Genomic DNA, 13901 nt, shown 5'->3' with positions numbered 1-13901 from the left:
GGGAGGAGGGGGAGGGAAATGGGAGGCTGGGAGGGGAAATGGGAGGCTGGGAGGAGGCAGGAATTTTTTTTTCAATAAAATAAAATAAAAAAAATTAAAAAAAAGAAGTACGTGACACCATGCCTGGCTAGAGCTAGAAATAAAGAGAACTGATAGAGTGCTTGAGAAACAATGAATGATCACAAGACAAAGGAGTAAAATGACTTGGAAAAATAGCTATAGTCACAACAGAAAGCAGAGAGAGATTTGGTCAGAGAAGCACAGCTCTAATCACTAGGGTTGCTACCACTCCAGACCACAAGGACAGAGACGGAAACTTTCTCTTCTATGGCTGGCGCCACTCCAGGCCATATCATTAACAGGTTCTGCACAATGAAGTACAGGCTAGAGGAAATTCCAGGCATTAGGCCTAGTTACTATTGTCCTCTAAGACTCTGCGGGGACTAAATCCATACATAGGCCACCTCTCCTCCTACTGCTGTCTACGCCACCATCAGCCCCATAACGGCATGCACTTCCTTGACCCTGCTCCTACCTGACAGCCCTCTCCTAGAAGCACAAAATTGGTTTTGTATCTTTGGAATTGTCTTGCCATGTTCAGCAAACTTTCCTATACTCTCAGGCTCATCGAGAGTGCCCTTCACTCCCTTGAACTTCATTGAAACCTGGTGACTTAAGTTGGTGTTCTGCTTGCCCCAATTTCTGCTTTCATGTCATTATTTTCCTGTGTTCCTCAAACAAAAGAAAAGACTATACAACCTAAGTCTGATCTTGTGAGGTCATTCAGTTAAAACCCCTTTCTTTCCTAACCATTTACGAATTTACCTGGGGATTCCTCCCTTTCATTAATCAATGACTTTGGTCCTTGCTCAGTCTTTTTCTTATCTCAAAGTCTACCATTATCCTGAGTGACTTCAACATGCCTAAAGATAATCCATCTGACAACTCAACACTCAATTCCTTGACATCCTCTAAAAGGACATTATATTTCACCTTAGCCACGCACACAGTAGCCACCCCTGAAATGTTCCCCCATGTCAGCAGAATTAGGAACTAATCAGTATTATAAACTGAAGCATCCCAGTTAACAACCATCTATTCCCAGATATTCTTGCACTGATACTATGACCATTGCCTTCCTTAGGTCCTCAAGTCTATGGATAGCATCTACTTCCATTCATTCAGGCTTCTCTGTCACCCTTATTACTTAGCTACGATTTTCTGGATTATTGTTTCCAAGCCTAAGTTCCCTTTTGTAAAATCATTACTCCGCCAAGCCCAGATCTCTGTGCTACTGATATTATGAAATATAAACTATTAGGGGGGTAGCCGAGGCAAGAGGTTACAAGTTCAAGACCTTCCTGGGCTTGACAATATACAGAAACTGAGAGACTTTGGAGTACTCATTCTTTTTTTTTTTTTTTTTTTTTTTTGAGACACAAAGTTGTTTAATTAGGTTGTCAGCAATTTAGAAAACCAGTTTGTGAAGATACATCCCGTTTGTCAGACAGAACTGAGAGCGCAGGTAGCCCTGCAGCTGAGGAACAGCTTTGATCTTTGGCAGAATCTGCGAGGCCACCGCTTTCTGATCAGCCTTGCGCTGCTCTGTAATCTCATATTTCTCCTTCTCTGTGTCAAATATCTCTCCCTCCTGATGCCTGGGCTTTCTCAGCTGCTTTTTCTTGAAGTAAGCATCAGTCAGGTGTTTGGGGATTTTAACTGTGCTGATATCAACTTTTGTAGAGGTGGCGATGACAAACTTCTGATGTGTTCTTCTCATAGGAACTCTGTTGAGGGCAAGAGGTCCTGTCACAAGCAGTAAACCACTGCCCAGTTGCTTCAGGAAAACCACTCTCTTGCCCCTGTGGCGCCCGGTAAGGATAATGAGGACAGTCCCAGGAGTGATGCTGGCAAGCAGGCGTCTCACGTGCTGACTGAAGGCCTTTTGCCATGGCTCAGCAGCTTCCGAGGCACATCTTCTGTAGGATAATACCTGGGCATTTTTCGAAGCTTAACCACCCGGGTACCACCATTCTTGTCACCACCAACTGGTTTTGTGACAGTGGCAAGGACCTTTTCCTTTTTCTTCTTCTTTTCAACCTTGGTTTTCGCAGCTGTGTATTTCCTTTTGTACATGGCCTTCCTGGAATACATAGCGGATCGGGAGTACCTGCCAATTCCTCTAACAAGGACTGGATTTCAGCTACAATGGGGCTTCCCCTTCTTGAGCTTTTTAGCCTTAGGGTCACCCTTTTTGGCTGCACCAGCGGCAGGGGCATCACCGCCAGCCTTCTTGGCTGCAGGTTTCTTCTCTTTTGTATCAGGTTTCTCGCCTTTTTCACCCGCCATCTTGCAAGATGGGAAAGATGGAGTACTCATTCTTAAATAAGATGTCTTTATCAATCTTCTCCCACCAGGGCTGATGGAGGTATGTGGAAGAGGAGCTGGAAAGACTTTAAGAGCCAGAGAGAGTGGGTGACACCAGAGAGGATGGGTGACACCAAGGCAGCACTGTCTTCCAGACACAAGAGGTCTGATGCACATATACAGTCACAGAGACTGGCAGAATAGACAGAGTCTGCACAAGTCAAAGCCAGATGGAGTTCCAACATTGACAGGGAATGTGGACATGGGCTGCCACCCTAACCGAGAAGTTATCTGCAACTGACAGTTGCTGGCAAAGGAAAAGTAAGTTTTCTCCAATGGAGCCACACTGGGCATCTTAACCACACCTCGGGGCAGGCTCCATGCCCAGGAGTTGTTGACCAACACAAAATGAACTCAATGGTATTTTTGTAAATTTTTAATCTCATTTTGCTTTGTTTGAGGCATTTTTTTGTGTCATCTGTCTTTTGTTTGTTTGGATTTTGTTTTATAGGATTTTGTGTTTCTTGATTCATTTGCTTGTGCTTTTGTTTTAAAAGAGAGAGAAACAGAGAAAGAAAAACACATGAAGTTGGGCGAGAATGGAGATGGAGAGAATCTGGAAGGAAGTGGAAAAAGGAAAAACAGTAAAATATATTGTGAAAAAAATTCAACAAAATTTTAGAAAAAAGAAATGAGGAACTCATTTAAAATTTTTATTTATGAAAAGTTAATTTGTTTTAACTGGTGTGTGCCCTAACATTGTCTTCCAGGCTTTTGAACCCAATTGCAGAAACTTTCTGCAACCATGCAGGTTACATTTGCCTTTAATAAAAATTAGTATAATATTAAAAGGCAAATAAAACCGCATGCATGCAGAAAACATTATAGAAATTCTGACTGTGTATACATTCATTAAGTTGTATAGACTTTGAGTCTGGAAAAATTTTGTGTCTGATGTTAAATTTGCAAGTATTTTTAATAATAAGATTTATATTAACATGAATGTTTCATTTCATCTGGTAAAATACACATAACAAAATTTACTATTTAAAGCCCTTTAATGTTTAGTATTATGGCATTCTGTGGCACTTTGTCCACTCATTAATTTTTTTTTTTGATTTTTTTGAGACAGGATTTCTCTGTGTAGCTTTGGAGCCTGTCCTGGAACTTGCTCTGTAGACCAAGCTGAGCTCGAACTCACAGAGATCTGCCTGCCTCTGCCTCCCGAGTGCTGGGATGAAAGGCGTGCACCTCCACTGACCAAAAAGGGTGGTGGTAGGCATTTGTGTGATGATTAGGGTCTCTTCACTGTTTTCAAGATTGCAAATGGAATGTGACCTAGGTATTCCACTGTTTGGCAGCTAGTGCTGATGGAGTTACACGTGACATTACAACCACTGGTGGTTCAGGTTTGCAGCCACTGTGGTGGGTGCATATACCTCCAGCTCATTCAGAAAGAGGCATACACTGACTGAGTCTAATATTCTTCTTAGGGTCTAGCAGCAATCTCTTCCCAGCTAGAGAAGTTCTTCCACTGCACTTACTCACTCATGCAAAAAATAGAGCAACTCTCAGAGTCATCATGAGGATGAAATGTCTGCAGCATGCACCATATCTGACACATTGTATGTTTTCAATAAATGCTAGTTATTAGGATTATGTCACGGTGCTGATCTAACTCTGCTTTTATCTGAGACATTTAAACAGTGGTCCTATCTCCTCTGTCCAACTAATTTTATAAAGATAGAGTATATATATATATATAATATGCACTTTTTTATACTCCATATTCCTTTATACATAATAGGGAGTACATATACATTTGTTAAATAGAATGATTCTTTAAGTGTCCACTCCCCCTTCCTCTGTTTCTAGCTGGAATTTAAATAAAGTGGTATGGTCATCAAGAGCACAGGTTTTGGTGTTAAATGTCTGAATTTCCAATCTGTCAAGTTGCTAACCCATATGACCTTAGGTAATTATTTGATATTGCTGGACTTCATGCACAGTATTATAAAATAAAGTCTACTTCACAGAATTAATTGAGAAAATACAGTAAAGTATGAGGCCTTCCAAATATGTTTTTAAGTAGTAAAAGTTCCTGCTGCTTTTACTAATAGTTATTCCTTTTGTGAAGGGTGGCATATGCCTATTCTATTCTATTCTTAATTAAAGGGTGACTTGGCGACATGGAGCATGATATAGTCACACTAAAGAATGAAACATGTCGCTGCACTTCCAGCATTTTCATTGAGGGTTTAAGGCAGTTGGGGAAGCAGGAAAGCAAAGTGAGCAAAGAAATTGAAACAATCATATGTTTGGAACTCACAGGTAATGGAAAGAAACTAGAGTTAAGAAAGCAAGAAAGAGAAAAGTGAGCAAGAAAAGTCAAAACAACCAAGGCTTGGGGGGAGGGGGTGGAGAGACAGCTCAGTAGTTAAGAACATTGGCTACTCTTCCTGAGAACCCAGCTTCAACTCCCAGAACCCACACAGTGGCTCATGACAGTCTGTAACTCCTTTCCCCAGGGGATGTGACACTCTCTTATGGCTTCTATGATTCCTACATACATATGATGCACAGACACACATGCAGGCAAAATACTCAAACACAGACAATAAAAGTAAAGGCTAAAAGAAAAAGAAAACCCAGCCCATATCTACCTCTTATCCAGAATGGCTGCCCCCAACAGTTGCCACTCTGAGGAGTACTTTCCTCTTTCTTAATAAATTGCCTCTATTTCTATTACTTCGCCATTTGTCTCTGGTGCAATTCTTTGACCTGGCACATAGGGACCTGGAAATCTCAGCAGTTGCCCCCTGGACTCAGATCCATGACCATGACAGAAGCTCACGGACAACAGAAGCTTCAGGGTCTAGTCTACCAACTAGTGACAGCTTCAGGAGACAGTGACTCTGGATACAAGGCAGGGAAGGGTTGGAGATGTTAAAATGTATCAAAAAGAAGATCTCACCATTGGGAATGCTATGTAAATAGCAAATGGAAGGGCTCTAATTTTAAGTCGCACACTGCAGCTGGACCCACTCTGAAAATACCAAGAGTTTCCTGAGAGAGGCCTGACCACTTCATTTCCTTCTCTTTTTCTTTTGTTTAAGGCTTCCTCTGCCAAGGGCCCAGTAAGAAGCTGCCTACGCGGCATGGATGTTTCCCCTATCTTGCCCTCAGTCTACTTCCAGACTTTCAGTTTCTCCCACCAGTTTCTCTGTGCCGTTCTCAATCAGCACCTGGTGCGGTGGTACACACCTATAACCCCAGCTACCCAGAAGCCTGAGGCAGGGGATCAGAGTGTGAGGCCTATCTGGGCACTATAGTGAGATCTGTCAAAGGAAGGGACAGAAGAATAGAGTGAAGGGAAGAAAAGAGAAAAGAAAGAAAAAAAAAAAGAAAAAGGCTGGGGATAGCTCAGTGGTAGTGTCTTCCAAACAATGGGTAAGGCCCTGGCCATTCCTCAGCACTATAAAACCAAAAATGTGCTCAAATCTACTATGTGGTGAAAAAATAAGAAGCTGGCAACTGACCGCTAGCACCTAACCTCTGGTTAGGTTAGAAAACTAGCTCTTGGCTAGTCCCTAGGGCTCTAGATCATACATGGCAAGTAAGTTTTGTTGATGAGAAGAGCTGGGTGGTGGTGGCGCACACCTTTAATCCCAGCACTTAGGAGGCAGGGGCAGGAGGATCTCTGTGTGTTCGAGGCCAGCCTGGTCTATAGAGTGAGTTCCAAGACAGCCAGGGCTACACAGAGAAACCCTGTCTCAAAACAACAACAACAAATGACTAAATTAAAGGAGGTGCTGAGACTTCAATTACCCGGGAAAAGGGCTGTCTTTTATAGATATGGATCTGAATCCAGAATACGGGAGTAGCATTGTAGAATTTCCAGTTTCTTACATCCTAGACCAAAATACTGTCCCAGGGATATGAGGAGAAGGTGATAGAAATGGGATTTAGGAAAGACACCCCTGAGAATGGAATGAACTAGTGAGCTGGGGGAAAGGTATGTGCTCAAAAGCACTGGGCCAGGGGTCCTAGGACCCTTTATGAAGAAAAAGAAACATGCTCCCGGCAATGCTGAAGCACACACGGCATGGGCAGCCCGTTTATACTGGGTTTCATGGTCTCAGTTGATGAGGATGACCTGACCAAGTCTCTTCCTCAAGGAACAGGCTCCACCGAGATATGGACTCGGATTGCTGGATTCAGAGCCTAGAGCGCTAACCATTACACCACGGGAGCGGGTGCCCCTGGAACCCATTATGCGGTTATTTATATAAGAATACCCTCGGTGAGTTCCCGATAGGACATCCCCATTGTCTCAGTGTGTGGGTGCACCCCTCACGGTCCTGAGTTCCTTGCTCGTGCTCTCTCTCCTTCTGCTCCTGATTTGAACTTGAGATTTCTGTCCGGTTCGCTAATGTGGGTCTCTGTCTCCTTTCATTGCCTGCTGAAGGTTAATATTCAGGAGGATGCCTATATGTTTTTCTTTGGGTTCTCCTTCTTATTTAGCTTCTCTAAAAACCCGAATTATAGGTTCAATGTCCTTTATTTATGGCTAGAAACCAAATCTGGCCTGGGTCTGAAAAAGCCTGGGTTAAAACCGGTCTCGCTGAACATAGCGGACAATGAGGACTACTGAGACCTCAAGAACAATGGCAATGGGTTTTTGATCCTACTGCACCTATTGGTTTTGTGGGAGCCTAGGCAGTTTGGATGCTCACCTTACTAGACCTGGATGGAGGTGGGTGGTCCTTGGACTTCCCACAGGGTAGGGAACCCTGATTGCTCTTTGGGCTGATGAGGGAGGGGGACTTGATTGGGGGAGGGGGTGGGAAAGGGGAGGCGGTGGTGGGGAAGAGACAGAAATCTTTAATTAATTAATAAAGAAATAAATAAATTAAAAAATTATAGAAAATTTATAAAATAAATAGAAAACTATGAAAAAAATAGAATACCCTCATTTCCATGCTGTGGGTTTTCCTCTCATGTGCCCTGATGCATGAGACCTACCCAGACACAGAAGGACTCCCAGTCTTTGGCCACCTGGCCTCTTTCATGCACTAATCTTAAAGAGCCTCTCTAGAGTTCTTCCTCTCCTGCCACGTGCCCATTCCCACATAAGCCACCTACCACCAATAGACGGCTTTTTATGACTTTCATTTTTAAATTTTGATATGTGTGTGTATGTGTGTTCAGACATGTGCCACAGTGCAGTCCCCACATGGGGAACACTGCATAATAAAAATAAAAGTCCTGAAGAAAATTGGAATAGAAGGAACACAAACAGCAGACAAGACTACATATACTATAGCCAATATACCATGTGAGAAAATCTGAGGGTGGCTCCTCTAAAAAAGACTGGTATCCATGCTTGCTGCTTTATATGATTGAAATTTTAGCTAAAGCAAAAAGACAATAGAAAAGGGATATGGATAAGAAAGGAAGAAGTCAAATCTGTTTTGAAAATGTCATGATCCTATACTAAGACTCTAAACATTCCACCAGAAAACTTTAATCTGATAATCAATTTCATTTCTAATAATTTTATTTCTGGTAAACAATTCCATTAAATTATGTTTCCAGAACTAGCTATGTAGCCAAGATTAGTGTTGAATTCACTCTGTAGTCCAAGCTTGCCTGGAACTAATAAGCCTGTCTCTTTGTCCTGAGTGCTGGGATTACAGGCAATACCACCATGCCTGATTAAAATTACGGTATCCATTTTCCCACACTTATCTCTAGATTCATTGTAATGTCAAGAAATAGGGTCTTTTAGGAAAGAAATCAATGGGCTTAATCTCAAATTCATGTATATGAAATACAACTAACCCAGAACTGCTCAAAGAACTTTAAACACTAAGAACTTAGGAAATTTAACTTACCTGACTGCAAGCCTTAAAAGCTATTAGTAATCAGCGTGAGCAATACTAGTATAAAGAGGATATAGAGCACTGCAAGAGAATAGCCTAGAAATCTGTTATACATGTGGACCATTGATTTTTTTAAAATAAAAATGCCAAGGCAAATTTCACAGAGAAGGGGTATTTGTCAGCCAGCACTGCTGGAACAGTTGGATGACTGTGTGCCAATGAATGTCTCCTGACATTTATACACTCCGCACCATGTAGAAATGTTAATGCAGAGTGAATTCCAGACCAAAATGGAGGAACTATAGTCATCAAGCTTCTGGAAGGAAAAAGGGAAAAAGGTCATTTTGGTTTGGAAAATATTTAGTAAGCCATAAATCTTGAGCTGGAAAAGGAGAGGAACCAATACATTGGGCTTCTTCATCAGAATGTGAACTGTTTCCTGTTCAAATTGCCCATTTCGAATATAAAAATGCAACCAAAAAACTGGAAGGAAATATTTGAAAAATGTTTCTGACAAAGGATTGGTATGTACAATAAAAAAAGATTTTTGAAAACTTTTTAATGAAGAGGTAAACAACTCAGTTTTTGACCTTCTGGTCTGTTTCCCCTATTTGTAAAGCCTTAGTTAATCTTTGTAAAAAGTCACGAAAGGGTTCTCTCTGACCCTGTTTAACCCTAATATATGATTCAATTCTCTTTTCTTTGTTCCTGAATCCTGTCCCAAGCATTTAAAGCTGCTGTGCTACATAGGGACAAGGTGTTTTCATTGGAAAGAGCCTGATCCTGAGGATCAGAGTAAAGTCCCTCACCCAGAATTTGGTCTTGGGAAACCTCAAGTCCTTTTGCTTTGCCCTGTTGCTCTAAAATTTTTGCCTCTTCCCTCTAGCAGCACTGCCAAAACAACTGTGGTCCATTTTCTAGGACTGCTAAGATTAACTGAATCAAGTGTTGTGGTGTTGCTTTGTTGTTTGAAGCCCACATTTTGACCATTTCCCTAACAGTGGTGCTGGGGAATTGTCTGTAGTCTGTCAATCATGTTTTGAATAGGCACTGATTGGCCAGGCAGGAAGTATAGGCAGGTCAACCAGACAGGAAGTAGAGGTGGGGCGATGAGAAAAGTATTCTGGGAAGGAGGAAGCCCATTCCTCACCAGTCCTGCCCAGACCACGGAAGAAGCAAGATGTAATCTACCTGGCTGAGAAAGGTACCTAGCCATGTGGCTAACATAGTTAAGGACAATGGGGTAATATATGTTATAAGAGCTAATACAAAGCCTGAGCTAATGGACTAATCAGTTCATAACCTAATGTAGACTCTCCGTGTGATTTTCTTTGGGGGCTTGCTAGCTGTGGGGTACTGGGTGGGACAGAAACCCCAACAAGCAGGCCCCTCATGCTACACCTAACAAAGGATGAATATATTCCATAAGCTACAATTGCCTAATTTCCTTTAGATCAGTCCTACATATTGGCTCTCATGTATATTCTTTGATTACCTTAGGGTGTTTGGTGCCAGACTCTTTTTCTGATGATATCACCAGAAAAGCAGGTATAACTCTGGGTACATTATCCCAGAGTTTGGTATGTACTGATGAGGCCAAATTTTGTCTTTGTACCTTTTATCCCTGGTCATCAAATTCAATAAATTCCTCAATCTTTTCAAATTTTTTTTTTTACCACTGCCTTTTGTAAAGTCTGGATTTCCTGTCCAGTGTTCTGTTCTAATGCCCTCATTGAGGATTCCAAGGTGTGAAGTCTGACCAGTAAAGATAAGGTCTCATCCTTGGATATAATTTTTATAGCAAGCATATTACTTTCCTGGAGAGACATTCTATCAGTCAAACTATCATAACCCTTTGATAGAGTCCAATTAATACATTCAACAGTATGAATTCTCTCAATGTCTCAGCACCCTCTGTCATTGACTGGGTTTTGCTTGTCAAACTGGCTGTATCCTTCTCCAGAGTGCTAAATTTCCCTTTCAGTTGATCATTATCAGTCTGTAAAGACTGTTTCATTTCTAAAAGTGCCTCATTCTTGGCCCTATTATTAAACCATGTTTTTTAAGATTCTGTTAGTGTATATCATTTTATTTTTTTAATAAATAATTTATTTAAAATTTCCACCTCCTCCCTTCTTCCCTTTTCCCTCCCACTCCCCCTCTCCCCCTATCCCTCACTCTCCAGCCCTAAGAGCAGTCAGGGTGCCCTGCCTTGTGGGAAGTCCAAGGTCCTCCCCCCTCCATCCTAGGAAGGTGAACATCCAAACAGACCAGGCTCCCAAAAAGCCAGTATATGCAGTAGGATCAAAACCCAATGCCATTGTCCTTGGCTTCTCAGTCAGCCCTCATTGTCAGCCACATTCAGAGAGTCTGGTTTGATCACATGCTCCATCAATCCCAGTCCAGCTTGCTTTGGTGAGCTCCCATTAGATTAGTCCCACTGTCTCAGTGGGTGGACGCACCCCTAGCTGATGAATATCTTGCATATCACCATAGAACCTTCATCTGGCGAGGGATGGAGATAGAGACAGAGACCCACACTGGAGCACTGGACTGAGCTCCCAAGGCCCAGATGAAGAGCAGACAGAGGGAAAACATGAGCAAGGAAGTCTGAACCATGTTTTTAAGGAGAAAATATGAAGGACAAAGCTAACTCCCAGAATCAAATAGAGGGATGTAGGAGGGAAATCATATAAACCTTGCATAACATCATACATGGTATAAGTAAAAAGGCTATTGAACTCCTGGATGGTTAAATTGTCTGTAATCTTGCCCTTTTAAATTATAAATTTATAATTTCTATTTTAAATTATAAATGTTACCTGTGGTTAAGTTTGAGCTGGAGTAGGTGCAATAACCGTTACCTGCCAGTAGGTGTCACAGCATACTTGTAGCCACATGGCCGGTTTGAATCTGAATTTTAGCGTTAAATGCTAAAAGATATGCTCGGATTAAAAACAGCTATTTAGTGTAAATCACAGACTATGTGCTCCACAGAGGTCCCTGATTGGTCAGCGGCCACACAAGCACAAATACCAGAGACAACCAGGGAAGCCTGTGTCCCACCTGAGCATCAGAAAACTAGACCCAGAAGCCAGCTGAGACATTTAATGAGAAAATATAAAGGACTGCGTCTAGCAGCTACTCAGGGCTGCTGCATGGAAATTCTATACCCAAATGAATGGCATGGAGCCTGACGGCAGCTGGCTAGAACCACTGGAGACCCAAGCCCCATGAATTGGGTGCCAACTGTAAAAGCTAACTTAATTTGGGGGAAAAAAAAAACTGGCTAGCTTAAAGATAAACAATTACATTTTTATTTATTATAAGGGGAAAACTCACGAAACCGGAATGAGAAGTCCAAGTTCACCTGTGCGGGGAGGGAACCACACAGAGAGACAGCACCTGGACCATGGCTCGTTTTTCTCCGGTCCCAGAAAGCCACACCCTAACTTGGTCCCACTTCTTAAAGATAATTGGTTAACAAGGCTTGCCCATCAATACTTTTTCTTTTTTCTGAGTCAGGGTCTCATGTAGCCCAGGCTGACCTCAAACTCAGTATACAGATGAGGATGACCATGAATTCCTGATCCTTCTGTCTCTACCTCCCAAGTGCTAGGATTACTTGTGAACCATCACACCTAGTTTGTATGGTGCTGAACATTGAACTCAGGCCCTCCTGCATGCTAGGCAAGCCATTTATCAACTAAGCTACATTCCTAGCCCCATTTGTTATACATTTATGATAAATTATTCCATTTATTGATTATAGTTGCCTCATTTATATTTTCTAATTTTGAAACTTACTGTGTCAAATATCTGAATAGCTAGGTCTGCCAGCTTGTTTCCAGATGCTATTTGATAAATTAACACCATCCTTTGATCCTTATTCTGTGTCTTTGCCAATGAGGTGGATTGCTTGTAGTCAAAAACCATCTTCTTAATCTGGTCTGCAAGTTGCATCTTTTTAATGAAGAAATGAGGCCATTTGCACTCAAATTTTTCTGTTTATTTCAGTTGTTTTCTTCTCCCTTTAGCATTAGAAAATTATTGATTTACTGTGTTGGGGATGATGGATTCATTCCCAGTCCTGCCTTGTGTATTCCTCTCTTAAAATTAAAAAGGTAGTTTATCTGGACCTACACATCTTGGTTGGCAGTTATTTACTTTCAAGTTTGAAACAGATTGCTCCTTGCTTTCCTGGCTTTTTAGGGTTATTGAGGAGAGACCTGATGTTATTCTGATATATAACTTTTTAGGTAAATCATAATTTCGTGTAGATTTTAATATCATTTCTTCATTTTGTATATTTGATATTTTGGCTACAATTATGTTATGAAGAAGTATTTCTCTGGGTCTATCTACTTGAGACTCTGTCTTCTGTTTGGATGTACATGTCTTTCTCTAGATTGGGGGACTTTTCTGCTACTACTTCATTTATGAGTTAGTTTCACTATACCTTTTAGCCTCAGTTCCTTCTTTTATCCTGTGGATTCTTAGGTTTGCCCTCTTGATTGTATTCTAGTGTTCTTGGAATTGTGATTATACTCGTCTCTTAAATTTATATTTTAATATCATATTTCCTTGAGCTTGTTCTCCTCTGTATTATTTGATCTCCTTGTACAAGTCTATAAGTAATGTTTTCTACTGGGTTTTTTCTGGATTGAGTTTTTCATTTCTAACATTTTTTTTTAAAAACATCTCAGATTCTTTGATGAATTTCACTCTTATGCTACTGACTTTTTCCATTAGCACTGTGTATTTTCTCACCCATTTTGCTAACTTTTTTATGTTGATGCCTTACATCTGCAGGCCCTGGATTGGTTCCCTTAATCTAATTTTGTCTTAGATTTTAATTCTATGCTATGTGTTTTGCCTATATATGTATGCGTCAGTGCTTGCCTAGTACACACAGAGGTCCAAAGAGGGCTTTGGGTCCTCTGGAACTGGAGTTACAGATGGTTGTGAGCCATCATGTGGGTGGTTAGGATACAAATCTAAGTCCTCTGCAAGAGCAATAAATGTTCTTAACCATTACATATGTCTAGCAGCCTTTTATTTTCATTATCTAACAATTCTATCCTTTAGATATCAATGATCATCTTTACCAGTAAACTTCTCAAAACTTCATTTCAGACACTAAGGCTACCCGCCCAGAGCGGTGAGCCTCAAGGTCCTCAGTTAAGAGAGCCCGGCAACCTCAGCCTGGGCTCCAGGGGCTCCTGTGCTCTCCTGGATCCTGCACTGCCTGCCCCGTCCTTCCTTCTGTCCCTGGATCACTGGGCTACCAGGCAGCCCTGTTTAGGTGCTGAAGAGTTCCATCTGGACTGGTGAGTGTGTGCTATCCAGGGGCAATAGTCCCGGAAGAGAGCACAAACCCCCCTCCCCCAGCTCCTTCTGCAGGGCTATCTTTCTTACCAGGAGCCAGCATCCCAACACCCCACCCCCAACCCTGCCCTGCTGTATGCTAGGACCAGTGCTCAACAACAGTTTTAAGCTCCTACTTTAAGCTCCTACTCTAAGGCTACCCACCCAGAGCAGTGAGCCTCAAGGTCCCCAGTAAGAGAGCCCGGCACCCTCAGCCTGGGCTCCAGGGGCTCCTGTGTTCTCCTGGATCCTGCACTGCCTGCCCCGTCCTTCCTTCTGTCC

At 41.9% G+C, this 13901-nt stretch overlaps 1 protein-coding gene and 1 pseudogene across 11 annotated transcripts in view; both read right to left on the bottom strand.

Moving 5' to 3' along the window:
• Positions 1-13901, bottom strand: part of Vsig1 (V-set and immunoglobulin domain containing 1) — a 165054-nt gene that overhangs the window by 68263 nt on the left and 82890 nt on the right. The gene's annotated exons all lie outside the window — the stretch shown is intronic.
• On the bottom strand, positions 1469-2385 carry LOC126489651 (60S ribosomal protein L6-like; annotated as a pseudogene).

Source organism: Alexandromys fortis, unplaced genomic scaffold (assembly GCF_014885135.2).
Source record: "Alexandromys fortis isolate MF-2015 unplaced genomic scaffold, M_Fortis_MF-2015_v1.1 scaffold_195, whole genome shotgun sequence".
Taxonomy (NCBI): Eukaryota; Metazoa; Chordata; class Mammalia; order Rodentia; family Cricetidae; genus Alexandromys; species Alexandromys fortis.
This window is presented reverse-complemented; position numbering and strand designations above follow the sequence as displayed.